Source organism: Miniopterus schreibersii (genome assembly GCF_964146895.1).
Source record: "Miniopterus schreibersii genome assembly, chromosome: 14".
NCBI lineage: Eukaryota > Metazoa > Chordata > Mammalia > Chiroptera > Miniopteridae > Miniopterus > Miniopterus schreibersii.
The window spans coordinates 35401226-35428629 of record NC_138114.1 but is presented as its reverse complement, the minus strand read 5'-3'; the positions used below and the strand labels follow the sequence as shown (position 1 = coordinate 35428629).

The following is a 27404-nucleotide window of genomic DNA, read 5'->3' as shown; positions in this document are numbered from 1 at the left end:
CATGCCATTCCGTTATTCAACAAATATTTATCGAGTGCAAAATTAAATGAGGCAGGGATCTGCCCTTGATTTCCTTACAAGCTAATAAATCATCAGTAAGGTACAGTGCAAATAGGGTCATGATCTGGGTTAACAAATAGGAAGAGCAGCTAAATCAGATGGTACGGGCAAGGTAAAAGTTTCTCAAAAATTTCACTATGATGGAAAAACAATACTAGGGTAACTGTCCACGCTGGTAACAGAATTTAATAGTCCTAATTGCATCTTTAAACTTAGAGTTTTATAGAGTTTTATAGAGTCCCTATGAGTATACAGTGTATGACAAACAACCATGCCACAGTTATTTACTTATGCATTCTCTTCCCTAAATCCCACTCTGCAAAGAGATTAAAGAAAACATTTTGTCTGCACAACCCTTTCCTCCCCTTCTCCCTACCACATGCACACACTGTGCACAGTTGTAAGTGTGCACACCCACACCCAAACCCTACATGATGAGTCAGTCTTCACTATTTCACCACTGAATGTCTGCTGCTCCACTCCCTCCTGACCTCCTTTCTCTGCACTATTATGATGGAAATTCCATAACTCACAAAGACACAGAGATTTTAAAACATTCTCCAAAGGCATTGGTGTACTAATCTGGGTCCTTTCCCAAGACCCCAAACACTTAACCCTTCGTAAGGTCTACTTTCTTTATTAGAAAAGTTTCAGTCTGGGATGCAAGACTTGTGACCCAGAAAATCCAGAGATAACCTAATCTTTATACTCTTTGTGTATATTAGATATCAGAGATTGACTGGTAGGTAGATTAGAAACGTACAAAAATATTTTTGAACTAATACACTGATAATATAGTAAAATGGGGAATCACAAGAAAGTTTGTCTATAACAGGTTAATTCTCAATTGTAAACTCACGAAGAAAGAAAATCCTCACTGTAAACACAGTCTCCAATCACCTTGCAAATAAAGAAAGTTTTACTTCTTTCTTTCCAAAATGTGTACCTTTTATTATCTCTTCTTGCCTTAGTGTACTGACTAGGATCTCCAATTTTGAAGCTAATATAAGTATGAAGAGCACACATCCTTGGTTTGTTCTCAGTCCTAGAGGGAGAATATTCAACACATTGCTATTTAATATGATGTTAGCTCTAGGTGTCTTACGGATGCCCTTTATTAAACTGAGGATGTTCCCCTGTATTTCTAGTTTGCTGAAGTTTTTATCGAGTTTTACCCAATGCTTTTTCTGCATTTATTGAAATGACTATATGATTTTTCCCCTTTAATAGGTTGGTAAACTATTTTGATTGATTTTCAAGTACTGAAACAATCTAGCAAATTCATAGAACATGTAAAGGAACTACAGTAGCCAAAAATAACTGGGAACACAGCCTAATTTAAAGACTACTACAAAGCTACAGTAATCTTGACAGTGTGTTACTGACATAAGGATAGAAATTTAGATGAATAGAATAGAATAGAGTCCAGAAACAGACCCACACATATACACTCAAGTGGCTTTTCATCGAAGGTGCACAGGTAGTTCAATGGGAGAAGGACAATCAATAAATGGTGTTGAATCCAAACAGAAAAAGAACAAACATTAACCCTTCCATCACATTATACACAATAATTAATTCAAAATGGATTATATACCTAAAGTTAAAATCTAAAACTATAAACCTTCTAGAAGAAAGCAGAAAAAATGTTTATGACCTTGGGATACAGCAAAAATTTTATAGACAAATCACAAATGGCACTAAACCATTATTTAAAAAGGTAAAATGGACTTAATCAAAATTTAAATCTTCTGCTCTTCAAAAAATTTGCATTAAGAAACAAAGACAGGCCACAGATTAGGAGAAAATATTCACAATACATGTACCTGAAAAAGTTCTTGTATCCAAAATATATAAAAAATAACCCTTACAACTCAATAATAAGCAGGTAAAACCCAATTTTTTAAACAGGCAAAAGAAGAGTGTGTTTTTTGAAAACACACTTCACAAAATTACAGTAAATTGTGACAGAGCAACCCAAGTTTCTGTACAAAAAAAATGAACCTCACTCCCTTCCTCACACCACACATAAGAGTTAAAATGGTTCATAGTCTTAAATGTAAAAGCTAAAATTACAAGACTTCCAAAAGAAAACATGGGAGAAAATCTTGACAACCACTGGAGTAAGCCGAAATTTCTTAGAATGAACACAAAAGCACAAACCATATAGGAAAACTAAACCTCATCAAAATGAGAAATATCTGTTCTTCAAAAGGTAAGCCATAGAATGAACGGTAGAAAAATGTTTGTAATGTAAATATTGAACAAAGAATTTTACATCCAGAATATACAAAGAACTCTTAAAACTCAATAATTAAAATGACCCTATTTTCTAAATGGGCAAATGTTTGAATAAGCACTTTACAAATGAAGAAATACAAATGACCTACAAGATCATGAAACAAAAAATGTTTAACATCATTGGTCAGCAGGAATATACCAATTAAAATTACAAAAAGGTAGCACTTCGTTCCCACTAGAATGGCTAAAATTAAAATGACTGGCTATCCCAAAGCTGATAAGAATGCAGAGCAACTGGAATATTGTGGTAAGATTGTAAGACGGCACAGCCACTTTGGTAAATGGTTTGGCAGTTTTTATGAAGTTAAACATACACTTACCATATAACCCAAAAATTCCGCTCGTGGAAGAAAAGTAAAAACACACACCCACAAATATTGACTTGCATGCAAATGTTTATATCAGCTTTATTCATGAAAGCCCAAACTGGAAACAACCCCAAAGTCTATCAACAGATGAATAAACCACCTATGACATATTCATACAATGGAATACTGCTCAGCAATAAGAGAAATGGTCTCCTGATTACATAACAAACATGGGTGACTCTCAAAAACATTAGATTGTTTGAAAGAAGCCAGCCATTGACTTGATTCCATTTATTTGATATTCTAGACCTGTGCTGTCCAATACAGCAGCCACTAACTACATGTGGCTACTAAAGTTTAAGTTAAATTTATTTAAATTAAGTAGAATTAAAAATTCAGTTCCTCACCTGTACTAGTCACATTTCTAGAGCTCAACAGTCACATGTGGCTGGTGGCAACTGTATCCGACAGCACAGACATACAGAATATTTCCACGATCACAAAGTTCTATAGGACAGTGCTGTTCTACAGCATGCAAAATTAAGCCATGGAGATAGTCAGATCAATGGTTGCAGGGGGACAAGGAGTGGAAAGACTATAAAATGGTACAGGGCACTTTCTGAGAATGACAGAAATGCTCTATATCTTGACTGGGGTGGTGGCCACCCATTATCAGCTTTTCAAGTGGACTATAGTCTACATTTCGATCCCACTTACATCTTTAGCCAGTAACCTCTGAGCAGTGAACAACCTGCTCAACTGTACAATATGATCCTGAAAATTTCAGCTGACCACAAAGCACCAGGATAGTGGAATCAATTGGTCTCAATTTGGATCCCACCCTTCACACTTAATAGACTGACCTTAGACAACTCATTTAACCTTGCTAAGGCATAGTTTCTACATCTGTAAAATGGAGAAACATAATAGTTTCTCATGTAGTCCTCACAATAATCCTATGACATGGTAATCCATAAAAAATAGTACCTTTTATTCTTTTATTTTTTAATTTTTGTTTAAAATATTACAGATGTTCCTTTTTCTCCCCATTGACCCATTTCACCCTGTCCCACCCCCCTCCCCAGTCCGTCTCCACACCACTGGGTTGTGCATATATGCATATAAATCCTTTGGCTAATCTCTCCTCCTCCACCCGCCTGTCCTCCTCCATCCCTCTGAGATTTGTCAGTCTGATCTATACTTCCATGTCATTGAATCTATTCTGTTAATCAGTTTATTAAGTTCTTTAGATTCCACATGTGAGAAAATAGTACCTTTTATTCTTACCATTATAAAACCTCTGCAGAGTAATTATACACAAATTACTTCCTGATACAGGACCATGTCCAATTCTTGTAAATCACCTTCCAGTACAACAATTATAAAGGCTCAGTAAATATTTGCTCACTTATTGCTTTTGATAGAATAGTGTTTGTATGTTAGTCTGTGAAAATTTTCCTTATTTCATCGAGTGCATGCCACTAAATAATTGTTTAAGGTTTACTAGTTTACTGGGAGCTTAGCACATATGCAAGGTATCACATGATTTCACAAGAAAAGAAAGGCAAAATCCCTGTCAACAGGGAAATCATTTGTTATTATAGAGCCAAAAAGAAAAAAACTAAGGAAATGAACTAATATTATAAAACATTGAACTGTATAGTCCAGGGAGTTAGAAAGTGGGGGAAATCATTCAATCGTGTGTATACTAATTGTGCAATAGATAAAAAAATAAAGATAGAGATGGCAGAAACCAGAACAGATTCAAGTCATAATCAACGACTTCCCAGAGAATGTCATAGTCTATAAATGAGGACTCTGCCCTGGGAAGTGAAGCAAGAGAAAAAACAAGAGAGGAAATCTTGGCTGTTTCTTGGACCTGGCATAAAAGCTTGTGAGTTGGCTAGCACTTTGAAGCTACTCTGCCCTCATTAAGCATAATTGCAGCAGAAGCAGCAGAACCATTCTAGGTGCTAGAAAGTTCTCATACCAGTTCAAGGGGAGCCTTGCAATGAAGGGGTTAGAGAAAAGTGGGAAGAGCCCAGAGTGGCTTCCTTGAAGGGCTTGCCTTACCTATCCTATCCATCAGAAATATAACAGGCCTCCTCAAGCAACCAACTGCCACCATTTAGGTAGGGTACCTACAGCTCACATTACAAGCAATTTTTAATTCACTGAGAGTTAGGCAACATCAATACATCTATTCACTAAATGTCTTTTTCAAACTGGTATTTTACAAGTCAGTCCTCAATTAATGTAATTGTCTTTCCAAAGAATTAAAAATGCATGTGATGAAAACTCATTCACTCTGGATGAGCTAAGCATAACAGAACCCACTTTACTACCCTAACACATTCTCACATTACAGTCTCTCAGTAAAATGATCCTGATTTAATCAAAATAAGATATGATTCAGCTCCTGCAAACTCTCCTTCATGGCTGTGCTTCCTGCACTCTCTACCACCTGATATCTAGCCGATATTTCGTCATCAGACCAAGTAAAACCTTTCCAGACTAAATGCTCCAGTTTCATAAAGGTTCCTCCTCAGCCAGGATAGTCTAGTCCTCTGTTCCCTGAACCTGCCTGTTTGCCCCACTTCACTCCTGAGACCCCTCCACCTTCCTTTCTGCATTCTATTCAGGAAGCTTTTCTGACCAGTGACTGCGAGCATTACTCTCAAACTACTGCTACACCAACCATCCAGAATAATCTTAGACAACCTTTAACTGCCCTTGTTCCAAAGTAGGGAGGTGGTAAATACCTGGGACATGTGCCAGAGCCTCATTTCCTTTCTTATTCCCCACAGCTAAGCACTACACACATTGCTAGTAAACACCTAACCTTTCCTTTCAGGAACTTCTCCATGGGAATCCATCTCTGAAAAGATTTTTCAGTAAAAACATTGTACCTGCTCAACTGCTGAAGGCATATATATATATATTTCTATCCTGACTAATATCGTTGGTTACTTTCCTGCATTGGGATGACAGCTAAAGAAAAAGCACTTCCGAAATAGTAAAGTTGGATTCACTTTACCCATAACTAAGAAAACATAACTAGGGTACAGCAGCCTCTTCGGTCACTTTACCACCTCTATGCTACATCAAGACCTGAGATCTTCCAAGTAGGGAACCAACTTGAGCACCTCATCTGTATAATCTCATTCAATCTTCATAGCATCTGTGGTGAGGTACACACTGTGATCACAATTTCCAATGTAGAGATAAGAAAACAGGTTTAGATAGATTAAGCAACTTGCCAAGAATTACTCACCTAGCCACAGGTGAAGCAGATACTCAAACCCAGGCAGATACCTCCCCATAGCAAGCCTTTTCTGTCCTGGCTAATATTCGTCCTCACCGGTTCTTCCCATGAGGCTGAAACTAGTGCTTCTCACATTTACAGCAGCATCAGAATCATGTGGGGAACTTGGGGAAAATACACTAGCTTGAGTGCTAGCCCAGGAGATTCTGACTCAGGAAGGGGAGGGGAGATCTTGCATTTTGAATAGGCACTTCTCCCCACCCCAGCCCCCAACCAGGTGATTCCGATACCAGTTGTCTTCATACTAAACAGAGAGATACTCCATTAAACAGGAGACTCTACCCATCAGGAGGAGAGGCTTTTGTAAATAGCATTTATTGCCTCATTACCCATGATCCAACAGGGCTTTAAAAAAAGTGGAAAGGAGTAGTTGAATGGGTACCGGGTGTAATTTGGGATGATGAAAATGTTCTGGAGATGGATGATGGTGATGGCTGCACAATCATATGAATGTACTTAATGCCATTGAACCATACACTTAAAAATGGTTAAAATGGTAAATGTCCTGTTATGTATACTTCACCACACACAAAAAAAGTCAGGATGCTAACCTCTTAGCTGCCTTGGGGAAGGTGTCTCCTGCTGATCTAGAAAGAGGTGAGGTTTAGTCCTAAGGGATCCCTTGAGAAAAGGATGACTGCGAGGCACAAGGTGAAGCCAAGTTGGCCCTCATGTGGCCCCTCTTCAACTTCAGGCTGGCTTTGTGAGAGTTCCCAGCACACTTCAGCATGCCTCATTCCCTGCCTGCCCATTTGTCCCTGACATACTCATGGGTGTCCAAGGACATGGCAGAGAGGGAAGAGAAGTGCCCAAGGGAAAAGAGCCTTCTTCAGGGACCCAGTACCAGCTCCACCCTGGACTTTCAGCAAGTCACCTATGTCCCTCGGGGTCACGTGGCCCATTCCTTCTCACCTTTCGGATTTCAGCTCAAATGTCATCTCCTCAGAAAGGCTTTGCCTGCTCTACAGCAGCCACTCCTCCCCTCCTACCCATCACTTTCTGTAATATTACCCTGCCTGATTGTCTTCTGAGAATTACCACCCCTGGAAATGATATTTATTATTTATTTGTAAACTAGTTACTTGTTGGCCTCCCTAGACTAGAACCAGAACTCTGAGAACTGGGAATGTGCTGGTTTTGTTCACTGCCATCTTCCCAAGGCCTCACTGGAGACATAGTAGGAACTCAATAAATATTTATAGATTAAATAAATGAGTAAGCCTCATTCATTCCACTGTGTCTAATCAGCTCTTTCTACCTCCCAAAGCGATTTTAATAAAAGGTCAAATGAGATCAGGTGTGCCAAGGTGTTTTGTAAAAGGAAAGACTCCACACAAGGTGGGGTTATGGTTCGTGAGGGCAGTACAGGAAGCCCCAAAGGCATCGAGGGGCCTCTTTTGTGACCTTGGTGTGGTCCCTCCTCACTTCTCCACTACTCCTAGGCAGAGACTTGTCTGGAATCTAAAATGATAATGCTCCACCCTGCAGACCATCCAAACAGAATGCAACCAAATTATTTATGGCAAGGTAAGGCCCCTCAGTGAGTTTTCTCGATAATGGGGTTCAAATAACAAGATGATACTTAGAAAGTCAGGGATCTGCCAGGAAGGCAAACCTAGAAAAGAATCACAAAGACGATCCCTGCCCAGGTCTGCTGGGTTAACAAGCACGAATTCTGCCTGTTTACTCCAGGTCTGGGCTCAGTCCCAGAGAAAGAGAGGGAGAGAGAGAGAGAGGTGATAGACTGTCACAGTGGAGTAGAGGAGACACTAAATTGAAAACTCAAAGTCAGTGAGGTGAATCTGACCTGGGGGGAGTCAGAGAAGGCATTCTGGAGTGATTGACAACTAAACTGAATTTAAAGTACAGAAGAAAGAGGGCTGGGCAAAAATGAGCAGCCCATGGTAAGGCACAGAATAGAAATGCCGGCCATGTTTAGGGAGGGCTGAGTAGTGAAAGCGTTGGGTATTTATTGCTGGAGTATCTGGAGTGCCAAGAGATGTCAAGGGTGGGTACAGAAAGGGGGAAAGGGGGCTGAGAGATGTACCTGGAAAAGTGGGTATCAGCCACTCTAGAGCATGCACAGATGAGGGCTATGTTTCACACTCATGCCCATGGAGTAGTGTGAAGAGGAGGGCCAGCCTAGATTTCCTGGGAGTAGGAAAAGGTGAAAGAAAAAGATGACCCAGTCTTCACTGTGCTATAAAAAGGGACGACTTCACTTGGGAGGGGCTCGGCTTGGGGAACTGGAGAGAAATACCCAGGGAAAAAAATTTCCCAGTCAGACTTGTCACACATGCTGGAGGGCTGTGTATGTCATTGTTAGGGGATTGCCTGTGAAATCTGCATTCAGCAGTCTGGCCCTGGGATGGTGCAGCTTCCTAACAGCCTAGCAGAGTATGTAGCTGCTGAGTCAGTGCTAAACAGAAGGAAGAGGAGAGAAAAGAAACGGTGTCACTCCTTACATTTTAGTCCAAAGTGGAACCTCCTCTGAGCCCTGAGTAAAGGCAATAGAAATGGAGAAAAGGCAAATTAGGGCCCTGGTGTTTTTGCATAAAATACTTATACCCCAAATTTGCTCATGAGACAATGTATGATTTTAAGCATCAAAGGCAGGAAAACCAGAGAGAGAAAAAGAGAGAGATGGGATAAAGCAGGTACGGAAGAGGGCTCCCCTTCCTTTCATTTTCCAGCCGTCCTTATTCTGGAACTGCCTCAAATCCCATGCACTCCAGAGAAAAGGGAACAACGTATGGTTTCTCACAGGGAGCTATATTTTCAGGTGCTCCCAAGTGAGAAATTTAAACTTTATATATTAATTTTGATGATATTTGTAAAAAGAAAAATGTTATCAAACCCAACCCACTCCTCCCCAAATCAATCAGCCTGGACCTGGGGATCTCGGTGAAAGTTCCCAACTCATTAGCATACACTCGATTTTTCCCTTTCTCCCCACTACTTCCAGCTCCTCCAGCTTAATGGCCCTGAACTAATAACAGTGATTATTTCTAAAAAAGAAAGTAGAATCGGACAGGAATTAATAGGGGCTTTCACTTTATTTATAGTGTTTACATTCTTTATAATCAAGAATGTATTGATGTATTACTAGTGTAATTAAAAAGGAATAAAAAAAGGGACATCTGTAATATTTTAAACAATAATAAAATTAAAAAAAAAAAAAAAAAGGAATAAAACATAGTCCTGGCCGGGTTAGGACTATTAGTTGCAGCACCATCCTGTACACCAAAAGGTTGAAGGTTCTATTCCCAGTCAGGGCACATACCTAGGTTGTGGGTTCGATCCCCAGTCGGGGCATGTTCAGGAGGCAATTGATCAGTTTCTCTCTCACATCGATGTTTCTCTCCCCCACTCCTCTCTAAAATCAATAAAGCATATCCTCGGGTAAGGATTAAAAATTAATAAACTAGATAATGTAATTTTTTAAAACCTGAAATTATTACATGAGATGTTTTCATCCTGTAGAACTTTGCTTTAATGAGTTAAAGAGCTGGGGAAGGCAGTGGAACTAGTCCCACTTGGGCAAGGGTTTGTTTATCCTTCTTATCTCAAGTTAGAGCCAACAATGCTAATGATTCTGAATAGCACTGGCCACTCCTTGGCTATCCCATCCCCTCCCACCCACAGCCTCAACTATCACCTCTCAGTGCATGACTCCCAAATGCCTCTTTCCAGACACAGCCTCTCCCACAAGCTACAGGCCTGACTTTCCAACTTCCTGTTGAGTGGAGCCAACACCCCATGCACAAAAACAGACTACTGTCCTCCCTCCTCTCCCTAATTCAATTCTTCCATCTAACTTCCTCCTTCCTATTAACTGGAACCTCCATTTTTTCCAGGAACCCAGAAAGGACACTTCCTAGTCATCTCCAACCCTCTTTATCCATACATCCACCCAGTTAGTTGTCATATACTGATGGTTTTTCTAAAAAGTTCTTCCCAACTGTTAACTCCCTTTTGTTGCCACTGATACCGCCCCAGTTCTGATCCTTTCCATCCGTCACCTAGACTAGTGGAATCTTACTGCTCTGATCCACCTGCTAGATGCCTGACTTCCCATTTGGTGAAGGCCCAACATTCCAGCCTGTTGAGGTCATTTTGAGCCTCCATTCCATCACCTATTGTATTAGCTATCCTCCCGACTTTGAGCAATCTGAAAATTTGGGAAATAAGGCTTTATGTCTTCATCCAAGTATCTAATAAAAATGTCAATGGGGGATGAGCCAAAGACAAGCCTCTGGACTACAGATTGCTTTTCAAGGGAACACAGAGCTTATCACTGGAGGAAAGAAAGTAACTTAGAGAGAAAATCAGTGTCAGATGCTTTTCATATACCATCTAATTTATACCTTACAACAATTTCTCGTACAAAGTATTGTTATCCTAATTTTAGATATTCTAAAACTGAAGTTGAGAATGGTTAGGTAACTTGTAACAAGACTCACAGCTATTTTTATTTGAAACCATGTCTGTTGATTCCAGAGTCCATGGTTTTTCCACCACACCATTGGAACCTTCCCTGGATTGTGACCTTCTGGAAGATAAAATGCACACCTCTTAGCTTGAATTGAGGGCCTCCCACATTCTAGCTTGAAACCTACCTTTGTAACAGTAGAGACTATACCATGTGTCAACCACAGTAATAATGTTTTACATGCTTTATTTCATTTAATCCTCACCACAAACCTATGATGTAAGTACTATAATTATGTCCATTTCCTGATTCTGAGTGATGCATACTGAGATTAAAAATAGTTTCATCTGTAAATAAAAGATTATCTCAAAATAAATTTAAAAAAAATAGTTTAATAAAGGTTACCCAGCTAGTAAACAACAAAGCTGGATTTCAAACCAGGGCCTGCCTGACTAAAGAGATATTTAGGAGGCAGAATGGACAGGAAATTCTGCTCACACAGTCAACCAATGTGTATTCATTGAGCACCTTTGTCACAGGCTCAACACTGTGCTGTGGCTAAAGATAACAGAAGTGAATACCAACAAAAGTTCCTGCCCTGGCTTCATGGAGCATATGTTTTATTGAGAAAGACAGACAGGCATTAAAATGGAAGGTAGCATCCTGACTCAGTGGTTGAGCATCAACCTATGAACCAGGAGGTCACGGTTCAATTCTCAGTCAAGGCACATGCCCAGGTTGCGGGTTCAATCTCCAGTAGGGGGAGTGCAGGAGGCAGCTGATCAATGACTCTCATCACTGATGTTTCTCTCTCTCCTTCTCCCTTCCTCTCTCTGAAATCAATAAAAAACATATTTTTTTTAAAAAAAGAAGAAGAAGGTAGCAGGGTGTGGGGAGTACTAGGAAGGAAAAAGCCCCCAGTGCTAAGAAACCATGGATTCAGTGGGGGTAACCTCAGAGAGCTAAGGTTTCTGGTCTTGGCAAGATGGTTGATAAATATTCTTTTCATTGAAATGGGGAACATGGAAGAAATAGGTTTGGGAAATGACTGAGTTTAACTGGAGACACTAGTTTGGGGGAGATATCACATGGGCAGCTAGATATGCAGGTTGGAGCTCAGCAGCAAGGAGTAGGCTGCAGGAAGGTCAGGAATCAAAGATGTAAAAGTGAAACTCAACTTGTAAAGATGGATGACAAAACTCTAAAGAACCCCAATATGTATGTGGGGTGAATGAGGAAACAGAGGGCCTCAAAGGAGACCCTGCCTATCTGGCCAACTAATGTTCTCCTGTGAACAAGCTTTCTAAGGATTGCTTCACCTCCTCCCAGGCAGAAACACCTTCCCATCGTTTAAATCAAGCCTCACCCTGCCTTAGTCAAGCCATTGCTCTGCACCAGAAAACTCCAGCCCAGAGCTCCTTCTCCTGGATTCAAGCCATATAACAGCTGGCCCAGAACTCAGATGTTTCTTGGTAAGGACAGTGAAAAATCTCAGGTGTTTGTATGTTTTTGAATGGGAGAACATATTTACTACATATTTACTGATACATCCGATAAGGGCTTAATATCCAAAAATTATAAAGAACTTATAAAACAACACCAAAACCACAATCAAATTAAAAAATGGGTAAAGAACCTAAATAGACACTGCTCCAAAAGGGAATTACAGATGGCCAATAGACATATGAAAAGATGCTCAACTAATCATCAGAGAAATGCAAGTTAAAACCACAATGAAATATCACCTCATACCTGTCAGAATGGCCATCATCAATAAATCAACAAAGAAATGTTGGAGAGGTTGTGGAGAAAAGTGAACCCTTGTGCACTGTTGGTGGGAATACAGATTTGTGCAGCCAGTGTAAAAAGCAGTATGGAGTTACCTCAAAAAATTAAAAATGGAACAGCCTTATGACCCAGTGATTCTACTTCTGGGAATTTATCCAAAGAAACCCAAAACACTAATTCAAAAGAATATATGCACCCATATGTTCATTTCAGCATTATTTACAATAGCCAAGATTTGGAAGTAGCCCAACTATTCATCAGTAGATGAGCGGATAAAACAACATGGAATACTACTCGGCTATAAAAAAAGAAAAATTTACCCTCTGTGATAGCATGAATGGACCTGGGGAGCATTATGCTAAGTGAAATAAGCCAGTCAGAGAAAGACAAGTACTATATGATTTCACTCATATATGGAATCTTTTGAATAAACTGAATTAACAAGCAAAATAGAGACAGACTCACAGAGAGCAGCTGACAGTTGAGGGGTGGTGGCTGGGGGATGGAGGGATTGAGCAAAAAAGAGAAAGAACTGATGGACATGAACAAGAGTACGGTGACTGTGGGGGGGGGAAGGGTGGAGGCAGAAGAGGGTATGAGGGGATAAATGGTGATAAAAAAAAAAGAGAAAGAGAGCATATTAAAGACTTTGAAGAAATCTTTCTGAAAAGAAAAAAAGAAAGAAAGAAAACCTCAGGTATTTGTGCCCTGTCCCTAACTGGGCTGAAAGATCTTTAATGGCAAATCTGGGTTATAAAATTAGAAATGCAGTTAACATCCTCTCGACAGAACCAACCACCAGAACTCAATTTCAAAGAGCCTAATAAAGCAATAAATCATTAGCAGAGCATTTGTGTGAACTAGTTACTCCAAATGAACCTTAATGCCTTCCTCAATACAACAGCAACCAATGTCCTGGGCGTTCTCCCAAGTTTTTCCCGGAGCCTCTGCAATGAATAGAGCCGGTCACAAGGTGAGCATTCACTGCCTCTCCTTGTGCATTCTAGACTACTCTCTGGAATGTGCTGCCTCAGTCCCAGCAGCCCTTGTTTCCAGAATTCAAGCTGAAAAGAAATATCTTCAGAAAGGATAAAACAAGGATAAAATGTTTTACTAGAGAAAACGCCAAGTAGCTGCAAAAGAAGCCTCTTTCCCATGAGTCATATTTGACAAAATATTGTCAAATTTTACAACTTATAAATGATTCCTCATTCATGATGTTTGATCCTACCCTTCCATTAAGTGAATAAATGTATGAAATATTGAGAAAGGGAGAGAGTGAATAACATCCTATTTCACAAATTACAGAAGTTTTTAGGTTGCCACCTGCATCATTATCTAGCTCCGTTAAATGCAGGTGAGCAGCAGCCGTGGGGATCTTGCTCACCAGCCAGCATAGTGACTGATATGTAGGAGTGACTCAAAAGGACTGTTAAATGTATGAGTACTGAATGGATGAGAAAAGAAGACTCGGAAAACACAAAATCGTAGGAAAAAAACAGGAAAATGGAATGAGGGACAGCATGTAAGCAGTAAGAGTCTGAAGAAAGCTAAAGTGAAGAGACAACCAACCACCTCCTTATATCTTACGCTCAGATTCTCCTCAAATTCTCCACAAAGACACCCACACAGTAGCTAAATCTTTGGGTCAGTTTCTCAGTCATATAGGCTCTGGTTAAATGAAATCTTAAAGTATTTGCCATTTAATATTTTTAAGTCTTGTAGCTGCTTTCTCTCTTCCTTTCTATATGCCTTTAAAACACTTTTTGTTTTAACTTTTCACCTAAACTAAGACTTGACATTGAATCTGATCACTACTAGATTCTAAGGTAAAGATGTAGCCCAAGCTTTGGCTTTCAGGTCTGCTGCCCTATTTAACATCCCATCACTCTGGAAAAAGAGATCCACATTCAGTGTCTGGAGTCCTCAAGGATGGTTGGTGCCTAACCCTCTAATAGTAGAGTTCCAATCCTATCTTATGCAAAGAACAAAAATATGAAAGTGCCCCAGTTTAAAAAAAAAAAAAAAAAGGGCATTCCATTTTCATCTCACAGGAAGAGCAAACTTAGAGGCTACCCTTGATTAACACTAAAACTTTTTCCAAGAGCACAATCCTCAATTAATCAATCTATGGTGGGCACTTTATTCTCCTTACTCTCTCCCACATAAACAGTGTCTTCAGCTCCTCACTACATCTGAAGCTGCCCCTGTCACTCTCAAGAAAGTACAAAAGGTCTCCTAAAATTAAATCTAGGCATAGTCAGAAACAGCAAGCTAATTTTCATACAAGCCTTTGAGGACCACAGCTAAAATAAAGCTAATTTTTAAAAAATCCAAAGTAAAATCTAAAGGAACTCTAGATTAATCTCTATTTTAGAGATATAATCATTAACAAAATGATAAACTGCCACAACAAGATTGCAAACATGCTTTAATAATACGAAATTTGTTAACACATCAGTAGGTCAAATGTGAAAAAAGCATGCAATCATCTCAAAGATTATTTTTTGGTATTTGATAAAATTCAACTCCCTTAAAAGATTTTTAAATCTATGAATATAAAACTACTTCCTCAAAGTGATTTAAACTATTTTAAGTCATCATACTTACTAATAAATAAGGAAAGCATTTCCATTAAATTCAGGAATAAAATAAAAAGGTCTATTATCCTCTTTCTTGGTTATTACTATCCAGGAATTTCTGATTTAAAAGAGAAGTAATCATTATTTGTGGACAATACAATTCTCTACCTAGAAAGTGCAGGAGAATCAGCTAAAACACTAAGTGGATTAAATTAGAAATAAAACATTTTTAAAAAATGACTAAGAACTATATGATTAATTTGAACACTACCACAAAATTTAACTGAGAGCTATAAAAACATTTGAGTAAATTAAGAAATAAACTACTATGGAAAGACTAAAATCTGTACACATATTAATTCTACCTGATATTATACATAAGATATATTATAATCCCAACCAGAATTACAATGGAATTTTGAGATTTTGACAAAATCTCTCAAAATTTAATTTGCAAAAATAAGCAAGGAAAAATAATATTAGAATAATTATAATGAGAGAGAACTTGCTCTATGTGATATTAATATATATTATAAGGCTAACACAACTAAAGCAGTGTGGTACTCATTCAACAATTAACAGATAAATATCTTAGGCTCAAAACTGACTTTATACAGAATGAGGTTAGGAATCATCTAAGCTTATCCAATAAATATATAATTTAAGGAAATTATATAAGGAACATAAATATACATATGAGAGAATAAACATACTACTAAGGAATATTAAGTATTTAGAAAACAAGTTAGGTCTTCAACTCATAATATGTACAAAAAAAACGGATTCCAAAGGAAAAGTTGAATGCAACTAAAAGTCTAAAAAGCTAAAAAATAAAAGTAATCACAAAAAGGAATCAAAGATTATAAATTTAAAGGCCATGGAAGTAATCATCAGGGAGGACATTGATCTGTCTGTCAAATGGACATTGGATTTTTCTGTACATTAAAAACATGATAAAGATTTCAAAAATACGATATTTCATTAATGCTTATATATAGTATCCCATAGTAGGAATAAATCAATCTACTTAACTATGATTAACAAAGTTAAGTGAAGAAGCACGTTATAAAACATGTAAGCATGATCTCAATTTGGGGAAAAACAAAGAAACAAACAAAAATTCTAGAAAACCATGAACCAAATGTTAGTAATTACAATAGGTGATAGAATTGTGGGTGGCTTAGGACTTTTTCTATATTGTGCTTTTCTCTATTTCCCAAATTATACAAAGTTAACTTGTATTATTTTGTAATCAGGAAAAAGTGCTAGTTGAAAGAAATTGCAAAAATGACAAAGATAGGGAAAGGCTTGCAAAAAAAATATGATAAAGGTATGTTACAGTCTTAATTCATTAAGGAAATCTCTAAAAGAAGACAAATGGACAAAGAACACATTTAAATAACCAAGAGAAAGCACTTTAATATATGTATATAGTAATGTTTTTCACTTCTAGTAATCAGAAATGCAGTCAGACTCTGAAATACAATTTTTTGCTTATAAAACTGGCAAAAACGAAAAATCAAAACAAGATACTACAAAAGTGGTATCCCTCACTACATACCACTGGAAAGACCAGTGTAGTACATCATTAGTAGAAGTACAAATTGGTATGACCTTTTTGGAGAGCATTTGGGATTGGGAGCCTTTAAAAAAACCTAGTAATTCCACTTCTAGGACTCTATGCTAAAGAAAGAATTAGAGATCTGGACAATCAAGAGTTATTTTAAGTAGAAAATCATCGGGGAATCAACAACCAAGCATCCAAGAATATGGGAAAGGGTAACCCCTCCATTAAAGTAAGAACCAGGCACTGAAATCAGTTTAGAAACAGCTATTGGCATGTGAACATCTTAATGAGGACTGTTAAGTAAAGAATTCAAGATCCACAATTGTGTATTATGTATCTACAGTATGATCTCAATTTTGTTTGAAGCAAACAAAATTCCCAGTTCTGCCACTCCCTAGCTAGGTGGCTTTGGTAAAAGCCTTGAGTCTCTCAGGAGACCAGTTCCTTCAACTTTAAAATCAAGAGGGCCAAAATTGGATCCCCTCATTTCTAGCCCTCAATTTAATTACCGGATGTTATAGCATACAATAAAAGAGTAATAAACGGATCATAAACAAGTTCATGTCTGCATTAATAATGAAAGGGTAGAATTTTAGTTGTTAAAATTGTTTTGGAATTAAAGATTCTTTTTTCTTTTGAACCAGTATCTCCTAAATAGTGCATATTTTATCCCTGGCTGCTCAGACAGTGATAATTCGTTAGAAATACGCAGCATGGCTAGGAATAATCATGCTCTCTTATCCTCTGTAACTAATTTGATCTGGGCTTGCCTGCCTGAGTCTGGAGCACACTTCACCTGTTGACAGCTATCCCATGACTTGGCTGGCATTGGTGGGGCCTGGCCTTTTCTCAGTCAGCACAGGGCAATCAAAAACGGAGATCCAGGCAATGTCAAGAGATCACCTGCATGGCTGTCTGACTGCTATGTTGCACTGATGGTGCAGGGAAGTCACTTGTTAAGAGTCCTTTTTACAAATTTATATCATTTCTATGCATATAGCTGAAGAAGTTCTTGCCTTCCTCTCTTACGTTTATTTAATTGGGCGTATTCCTTCCACAAACTGCCTTAATTGTTACCAATCCCTCCCACTGTGAATTTTAAAACCATGCCAGAGGCATAATGAAAAAAACACACCAAAAAATAAAAACCTCAGGCAAAGTAAACCAGGCTGAGTTAGAAACTAATTAGCCTGAATAGCAGAGAAGTGAATCTGAATGGCTCACCCCAGTAGTTAACATAACTGCAGACCAAGTGAGGCTCATGCACTGCCTTGTTATCCAAATTCATTCTGCCTTTGGGGAGAAAAAAGGAATACAATTTCATGCCAAGATACTTAACTTCTGTGAATTTTATCCACCTCTCTGAGATTGACAAACCAGGCTATTAGAGAGTGCTTCAGTTCTTCCAGACAAACATTTCAAAGGTGAAAATATGTTCATCAATGAAATCTGAGTTCGTGTTATTAATAATAACAAATGCATTGAAACTTTCTTTAGAAATGACAGTAACTTGAATCAACGCCAGTGATATCCAAATTAAACTGTGTTATATGATACTTTAATCCCAGATGTGTATAGTATGTACTTGGTCACATGTGTTTTTCCCAATGATTTTTTTTCCATTCCCTGGATTTTCCATAGTCAGTGATATTATATAGCTTAAACCTAAAATGAAGTCATCAAAACAGAGTCTCTCCTTGCTTCTGCCTCTTCCTTAATTCTGAATACAGCAGCCTCACCATTTTATTATTACAATGTAGCTGTTCCTACAAAGCCATAAAAATACATAAATGATCTCCAGGTTTCGTTATAGCTCTGGATTTGTGTGTACACATCAGCCTCTCTGAAAATCTTCCAGTATTTTTATAAATGGAGCACATTTCACTGGGGCTACCACATAGCAGATCACTCCACAGAGCCAGCAGCAATACCAAATCACCACTAAGTAGATAATGGCACTGTTTGACCAATAACCCTGTCAAACTTAGCCACCCTGTTTACGTTTATGTTTTGTTTTGTATTATTTTCTTAAGCGCAAAGGGTAGAAGGGAAAGGGTTCAAAAGCATTAAGTCTGATTTCTAGACCAAATGTCTTAGAGAAAGAGCGGGGAGAAGACTGGAGTTTCACTCTGCTCCTCCATCCCAGCCCCCACAGCTGGCAGACAAGGGATGAAAAAAGAAAAATCCTATAAATCCTGAAAGCAGAAGGGACCCTACATTCTGGCAGAAGGCAGTGAGACCTCAGGGAAGCCTTATGGGTAAAAGCTGATGTACCCATGAGAAGCAGCCCTGTGTCACTGCACCTGAAGTCACCTGTGGTCGAGGACAACGGGCATTTCAGTGGCACCAGGCAAAGAGAGGAATAATGGGAGTAAGACCCCCCAGCTGCAGCATCACCAAAGAGCAGAACCCTGTGAAGAGAAGAGGCTAGATTCCATTGAGAGACTCAGTAATTATAAAAATGATTATAAGAGCTAATATTTGTTGAATTCTTACTGTACATCAGGCACTGTTCTAAGCCCTTTACATGAATTATCTCATATTAGGTAGATACTACTATTACCCCTTCCATTAGGTAGATGAGGAAGTTTAGGCCCCAGTAGGCCAAGTATTTTGCACAAGATCACACAGAGTATATATAAGTAGTGGAGCCAGGATGCAAACAAATCTAAGCAACTGGGCTCCAGATTCCAAATTTATAAAATGCAATTACAGAAAATACAGAGTTATATTTCCAAGTCTTTGGGCTATAGTTGTCATACATATAGTGCCTTGACTTTGGGTTTAGTTTTTCTCAAACTCCTCTTTTGGCCTCTCTAGCATTAGAACCTCTTTCATGCAAAATCTAAGGCAGAACCTCAATATATAAAATAAGAGTAGGGCTGCTTGGTAGAAGCAGGGTGAAGGGTTGAGGTCCTCATCTCCCACTATCTCCCTCATGCAGTAGAGGCCCCAAACCCTCTTGGAACACAATTTGAAAACCACTGGTCCAAACCAATATCACTCTGAATTATGTGCTTGAGAGACAAAAGAAACACAACTAGAAAACCAACAACAGCCAGCTAAACCAAAGGAAAAAGGAAAAAATACACCACCCCCCAATAGCAGTCAGAGGTACACCTCACAATCTGGGCCTTGACATGAACCATCTCAAGTCTGAGCATATGAGGGGCCAGAGGAGGTGGAATTCAGGGCTGGAGCAGAGAGTCAGGAATGAGGCAAATCCAATAAACAGGCAGAGGTGGGAAGTAGAGCCAACAGGGCACCAGGGCCAGCGGTCTGTGGTGAGGGAGGGAGGCTGCTGCAGGAACAGAGGTGGGAGCGTGAGAGGGAGGCCAGCATAGGAACTGCTGCTCCAAGCCAGCATCCTTGGGCTTTGAGCTGTCCACACATATTATATGAAATAGAAATAGCAAAAACTTACAAAATACTTCAATAATCTTTTTTTTGGGGGGGGGGGTAGGGGCAGGAGATGTATCACCTTCCTTCTTGTGGACACAAATATTGCTTTTTCCTTACATAGAGGAACATACCAGTTGGTGTCATAATGTCAGACTTAACAGACAGAAATGCCTGCCATTGGGAGTAGTGTGGGAAACAGCTGAGAGTGCCAAACTGCTGGGATTCACATCATAGCTCTACCCTGTACTAGCTATGTAACCTGGGCAAGTTACTTAACCTCCTGGTGCCTCAGTTCCTCTTCTGTGATATGCAGATAATAAAATCTCAGAAGGCTGTGTGAGGATAACGGCTTAATACATATAAAGTGCTTAGAACAATACCTAGCAAAGTTCACATGAAACGCTGCCGACTATTGTTCTCTTATTTTGCTCGCTTCCATTTTGCTCCTGACCTTCTTTTTTCTCTTCTGCACTGTATTAGTTTCCTATTGCTGCTGTGACAAATTGCCACAAACTCAGTGGTTTAAACCACACAAATGTTATTTTACAGTTCTGGAGGTCAGAAGTCTAAAAGGAGTTGGCAGGGCTGCATTCCTTCTGGAGGCTCTAAGGAAGAATTTGTTTTGTTGCCTTTTCCAGCCTCTAGAAGTGGCCTACGTTCCTTGGCTCATGACCCCTTCCTCACATTACCCTTACCTCCTATTAGGAACTCTGATTCTCTTGCCTCCCTTTTATAAAGGAACCTATTGAATAAAATGGGCCCACTCAGATAATCCAGGATAACCTCATCTCAAAATCTTTCAAATCACATCTGCAAAGTCCCCTTTGTCACATAAAGTAGCATACTTATAGGTTCTGGGAATTACGATTTGGATACCATTGGCACTATTCAATCTACCACACATGCCTCTCCAAAGCTTAAAATTACAGACTGCCAAGATTTAGGTAGGCCAGAGGGAAAAACCAACAATATTCGTAGCTAACTTTGGGGGCACTGACTATGTACCTGGCACTATGCAAAGTGCTACAGGTGAATTATCTTACTTAGGTCTCATAGCAACTGCCTAAAATTACTACTTTACAGAAAGGTTAATTGCTTGCCTTAGATCACACAGCTAGTAGGTGGTAAAGCCTACATAAACCCAGGTAAATTTGATCCTAGAGCCCTTGTATGTGACCAATAGAGTGCCTTGTCCCTACACCTTAAACCATTATAACTGGGGGGCAGCATGATCATTAGTGGTCTTGGAGGCTGGGCCACAAGAGATACGCATGCTCCCTGGATACAGAGAGATGGGGGTCCTGCAGAGCGCATACTAAAAGGTCCATATTGATGGTTAAGTATTCAGAACATTTTCTTATATTCAAAGGAGAAACCTTGGGGCTACTCAAGAATTTCTTCAAATGTAGGTTTGGACCAAAAAGCCTTGAAGGGGCCACTTAGGCCTGCCACTACTTGGGGAGGGAAAATGAAAAGTCCATTGCTGACTCTAGCTCAGCCTGCAGTTCCAGTCAACCTCCCAAAAGAAGAGATGAACTGACAGTCTCTTCTAAAGAGGAGAGTCAGATTGATCCAAATCCTCTGAAACCATACCAGGAAGTCTTAGAACTCTGGTGGGCCACCAGAATGGCCCTATCCATAATTCAACAGTCAGTATACACCAAAACCAAACCATCCCTGCCTTCTACCCTCCAACAATTATGAGCATACAAACCCCCTATGTGCCATAAGTCTTAACAACGGCCCAGTGGTTTTACCAATGCCCACAATGAGTGGCCTCTTACCTACCAGTTCTTATACAGCAAATGGCTCAAAACCAAGTGTGATTGGCACAAGGTGGAAAGGGGCAAGCTAAACAATTGCTAAGCATGCCTATTTATTGTGGTTTAACTATCCATAGCATTTCAAAACCTCAACTGCTAAACAATTTAGCCATAGTTCTATCTGAGACTTTCTAATTAGCTGAGTTAAAGCTATTTGGTTTCACCCAGACAAAAAAGGGTCAGCCATTTGTTTTGGGTGATGAGCCCAGAGGCCAATGTACAGTGGTCAAGGGAATGAACTCTGGAGCCAGCCTGTTCTGACTGAATCCTGGCCCTGGCACTTCCTTGCTGTGACTTCATACAAGTTAGTTAACCTTTTAGTTCCTTAGTTTTCCCATCTCCATACTTCCTTTGTCCAAAATCAGAAGTTTTTTGGCTTTGTAACCATAAGACATATGCTATTTGTTATAAAACACTGTAGATGAGATCCACAGCAAACATGCCCATCCAGTACTTCTGAAACAAAAATGTATAAACAGTTCTCACCAGGTAAGAAAAATAGCTTTAAATTTAAATGTAAATGGCCATGGGGCTTAAGACTACCACACTGGATAGCACAGCTATAAAGGGTGGGGTTCCAATTTGGTCCATGAAAATTCATTTAAGCCATAACACAGATGAATTAAAGTGATAATAAAAACAAGCCTGAAACATGCACACTGGGAGCAGAGAGGACCACACGACGCTGAAGAGTGTTCCTTTCTAGGCCCCATGGCTGGCTCATGGCAAAGTATATCTCTGATATCTTTGTCTTTCTCTACTCCCCACTCCCATCTCCAACACTCTTCTTGGAAGCATATAACTAGGCTGTATGCCTCCCTAAGCCCTTATCAATACCTCCCAGCCCTTCTACAGGGGTACCATGCCCCCCAATCACCGTCTTCCTTCTCCCAGGCCAAATCCCCATTTGATCAATACCAGGATCTCAATCAAATGTCGGGAGGAAAGCAACTTGATCAAACAAATTCACACTCTAAGCTGTTACTTTCTCTGGCTTTTTCTCTGCTTCTCCTTCTGAACCCAGCTCTAAACTGTTCTGTTCCCCTGGACCTCTTCCTTCCTCAAGCAGACGTAGCCCAGGCAGAGAGAAGGAGCCCCCAAATTAAGCAGTTGTCCTATATCAGCTGCTTGCCAGCCAGGTGTGTGGATTGCCAACATACACATGTGCAGAGCAGCCTCTTTCTGTGCAAATACCTCCTCTCACCCAGGTATGGGAAACATTCCCTGCTCTCTGCTTTAGAAAACATCATGCACAATTCTTTTCAATATTCCTTTATTCATTTAGAAGTCTGTAGGTAGCAAATTGCACATTGAATGAATTTTTTAAAGTATATGGCAAAAACCCAGAGAAGACTAATTAACAACAGTTGCAAACAGAAAAAGAAAACCAACCACCTTCACTGGAATCTAGCTTCACCACAACCCACTTGAGCAAAGAATTTTTAATGACACAGGTCAACCTTGAAGCACATCCAAGGAGCTTATGTTACTAGAAAGACTGGAAGAACATCCCTCCAGCTCAAGCTCACCTTTTCCTTGGTCCCAAGGCATGGACCAAAGACGATGATTATGCATGGCTGCTGGGTATATGGAAAATTTCCCCTGTGGGACTGTAAGTGGAGGACAACGAGAATGGTAAATATTATGCTTTTCTTTAAATCCTTTTGATTACATTATCTTCACCAAAGTAGAGATTTCTGTTGAAGAACCAAAGTCTTAACATTTAATACCAGCTCATAATTATTTCTAGAGGGCCTTCTAGGTGTAAGCACGGTGCCAAGAAAGCCACAGTTAATGCCTTCGGTAGGGGAAAAATGAGACGTCTACACAAATAACTCTCCAAGGCGGCAGAGAGGAGAAAGGCTGGGAAGGTAAAATGCTGCAGGAATCAGAGCAGGGGAAGGCTGACTCTTTGGGGCTGGGGTATCAGGGAAGGCCTCACCGCAGCAATAACTCACTTGGAAGACTGGTTAGGACTGAGGGTGGTGAAATGGGGCAGGAAGGAGACTTGGGAAAAGAAAAGGATGTTCTAGGTGACAGCATCACCAGGCATTCTTCGGAAAGCATTTGCAAAGACGTGGCTGCACACAGCACCCAGAGACAGCCCACCTCCTCTCCTGCAGCGGCCACTGGGATCCCTGCACGGTGTCTAGTCACCTGCACGCACCTCCCGAGACAGGCTCTCAGGATCCTCCCGGTGGGGCGCGCACTCTGGGCCTCAGCCGGGCCCATTCCGCGGCAGCGGCCCCACCCGGTCCCTACCGGAGGCTCCCACCAGACACCCAAGAAAATCCCTCATCTCGCAGAGCTCTAAATGACCTACCGGCAACTTCTGCATCACGCAATTAAAGTTACGAACCGTGCGCAAATAAAACTTTTCGACGAAGCGCGTCCTACGTAACGTCCATTCAGGGAGCTCCCTATTGAAAATGACCCTGATAAATCTTTAAACGACTCTTTCTTTCACTGAATAATTAGTTGAGTCAGTTGAATCGAGTGTCTCATGTCTTATAAAGAGCAGGCGAGGGGGCTAATGAACGCACCCCGTGCGTCTGCCACCCCGGAGGTCGTCTAGCTGTAGGTTACTCGTGGTCTCGGCATTAGAGCACCTGAAGAAGAAAGACGAGGCCACACTCGTCGCTACCGGGTCGGGGGAGCCCACGTCCAGCGCTGTGTTTTCTAGGACGCGACGCAGATCAGTCTCTCCAGGAGCGATCTCCAGGGCGCTTCCCTGGCTGGCTTACGCCTCCCTTCTTTGCACCGGCCACCTCCACACGGCGCGCCGCGAAGTGGGGACCCGAGGCAGCCATCCGCGGGAGCGCGGGCACTGGGGGTCCTCCCGCCCCCGTAGGAACGGCCCGCGCGGCCTCGGGGCGCGCCCGCCTCCGTCCCCGCGGGCCCGGGGTCAGGGCTGGGGTCGCGGCTCACACTTCCGCCAGGTGCGCGCCGCCGGCCGACCTCCTGCGCCAGACACACGAAGCCCCCTCGCCCCTCCGCTCGCCTCAGGGACGGAGCTCCACGGTCGTTTCCTCACCTTTCCTCGTCTTGCCGGTCGCGCCGGAGTCTCCGAGTGCGGCGCCCCTCAGGGACTCGCCTGTCGCTAGCGGCGTCGGGTGTCCCCGCTACTGTGTGTCAGCGGCCGAGCGGCTGCCAGGAGCGCGCGAGAACCAGGCAAGTGCCCGCCCGGGAGGCAGAGCCCGGGCGCGCGGCCGCCTCCGCTCCCGCCCCGCGAGCCCGCCGGGGTCCGCCGTCCCCGCCGCCTGCGCCTCCGCCGCCCGTCCGGTCCCGTCCCGCCCCGTCCCGCGCTCCCGCGTGCGCCCCCGCCCCCGCCGCTCCTCGCCCCGCGCCCGCCGAGCTCTGCCCGCTGCCCGGACGGCGGCGCAGGCGGCAGCGGGGCCCCCGCCCTGGGCCGGGCTTTCCCAGAACTCGCCGCCCCGGGTGAGAGGCCGCGAGCGCTGCTGCGGGCAGGAGGGCGGCCGGGGGAGCGGCCTGAGGCGGACCCGCCCCCGGCCTCGGGCCTCGCGGAGGAGGCGGGAGCGAGGGGCGGGCCGGCCGCCCCCCACCTGGCAGCCGGCTGCGCGACCCCCACCGGCCGGCCCCGAGGCCCTGGCTGCGCAGGCCGGGCGGGCGCGGGCGGAGCGCCGCCTGGTCGCCTGGCGCCTGAGGGCGGGAGCTCGTGCACCTCGGGCCGAGGGCGTTTCGTCTCACACCTACCCCGGGGCCCGTCCTTGCTAGACTGGCGGGGAAACGGGCTCCGGGCCGTAAAGTCACTGGACCAGGGTTACCCCAGGAAATAAGTGGCAGCGCCAAGTCTGCGGTCGGTTCGGCCATCCGTTCACTTAAGTACGTACTGAGCACCGCAGTGCGCCCAGTGCCGAACCAGGTCCTGGAGATACGCCGGTCTGTGGACCCCAAATCCAGTGCCCTGTCGCCGCTGAAGCGAACTGTCGGAAACTACAGGCTGTGCACGGAGCTTCCTCTAGCTGCCGAGGTGGGGTTTACACCCGCTTGGCGGTCAGGGGAGCCAGAGACCTGGAGGAAACTCAAATGGCCATCCCCCTCCATTTCCCCTAAACCTGTTCCTCCTCCCTCTTGACCTGTTCTAATAGCAGAGGGCCCTTCCCTAGGCCTGACCCCTCCTACATTCAGTCAGGATGGGTTTCTGTGGCCCCTGACCCCTCCTCTCTGCCCTCCCCTTGGACTGAATCATCCCCCACACCGCAGCCATGCTATTCAACCTCTTCTGCAACTTTAATCTGTGCAGAAACCTTCTTTGGCCCCCTACTGCCTCCCAAACTAACTCCCTGTGACTGCAGAAACCCAGGGTGTCCTGGCTGCCATGGACCCCCCAACATGATATCTCTCCCACTCCAACTCTGTGCCTGTCCTTAGCCTGAGCCTCTCTCCCCACCATCACCACCTCCCCCCACATGCTTTCCTCCTGCTCAAATCTGACCCTTTCTTTCAGGCCACTGTTAAAGGTGACCTCCCTTCCTTTGAGCCTCTAGAGCACAGGAGTGGTTAGAGCAAGAATGCACAGGAGGGCACTGAAGAATTCTTCCTATAAGAAAAATATGCCAGCTTGTTCCTTAAACTGTTTTGCTGTTTTCTTACCACTAGGATTTTAATGAAAATCAACATTACCTCCTCCCTTGTGAGCTGGCTTCAGGAAGGTCTCTGCAGAAGACTCCGAGGAAGCTTTGTTGATTAAGAGTTCAAGATCTTAAGAGCAATCAGGAGTGTCATTTACTCCAGCCACTGTCCACAAGGTAGGCTGTTTATTTAATATACAGCTTTATATTATGGTTTTATAATGCATTTAATGAATCTAGTAATATCAAACATCATCAATCACCTGGAGTCACCAGTCACTTGTATTAAAAAGAAAATTAAGCACATAGGATTTAGTAGATTGTTACAAACTGGTGGAAGCACAAGCAGTTAACATTGAATCCTCCAAATGAGTCATTGCGCCGTTATTACTCAAGACAGATAGATCTAGGTCCATTGGGCAGGAAAGTTATCTGAGCGTGATAATCAACATCACCCCATCCGTGGAAAAGGGCACCTTCCCCAAGTCTTTGCAAAGAGAGCAGGTCCAGATCAATGTCCTTTGCTCGCCCCCTCACTCCCTCTCCAAAAGAGAGTGGAGGGAGCCCTGTCCCTGAGGCTGCCTCACCGCATTGGAATGTCTGAGCTAACAGTGCTTCCAGAGGGTTCATTGCTCCTCTGAACAGCACTGCCCAGACTTTCTGGAGATTTCAATTCACTCCCCAACCTCGCCAACAGTTGCACACAAGGTGCCTTTTTTACACCCTGCTCTCTGTTCAGTGAAACACGCAGACCATCTCAGGGGAACAATGGCCCCATTCAAGACTTTTTCAAAAGTGCAGCATATAACCTCCATGCTGTGGGTTGCTGCCAGCCATTATCTGGAGGAAGAAAGACTGTCAGATAAAGTGCCTGTGAATTGGGGGAGCACTGGACAGTTTCCATGGAAAATTCAACTTCAATAAACTTAGTTATGCATCTTTTTACACAAGACTGTTCTGCATAGTCAAAAACAACAACAAAAACAAAAGCCCCAAGAAATGATGGAAACTTTATTCAGATATTGTGCATCTGTGTTTGAAATTTTAGCAGGGAGCACACATCTCTTTTGAACTTGTTACATAATGGTCTCCATTTGATGGAAATTGATTTAAATGAGTTATAAACATTGGGACTATGGAATTTAAGTCGTAAAATCATTTTAAGAAATGGAATTATATCCCTTCTTTCTTCCTCTTCCATTCTGAAATTTTTCAGGTGGGAGA

The 27404-nt window shown here is 42.1% G+C and overlaps 1 protein-coding gene across 5 annotated transcripts in view; it reads right to left on the bottom strand.

Annotated features, from left to right (window-relative positions):
* Window positions 1-24719, bottom strand: part of PLCE1 (phospholipase C epsilon 1) — a 244144-nt gene extending 219425 nt beyond the window's left edge. For all 5 annotated transcript variants that reach the window (XM_081158868.1, XM_081158872.1, XM_081158870.1 and 2 more), the window contains exon 1: window positions 24623-24719. The gene's annotated coding sequence lies outside the window, so the exon portion shown is untranslated. The remainder of the gene's footprint in view (window positions 1-24622) is intronic.
* Between the last annotated feature and the right edge of the window lie 2685 nt (window positions 24720-27404).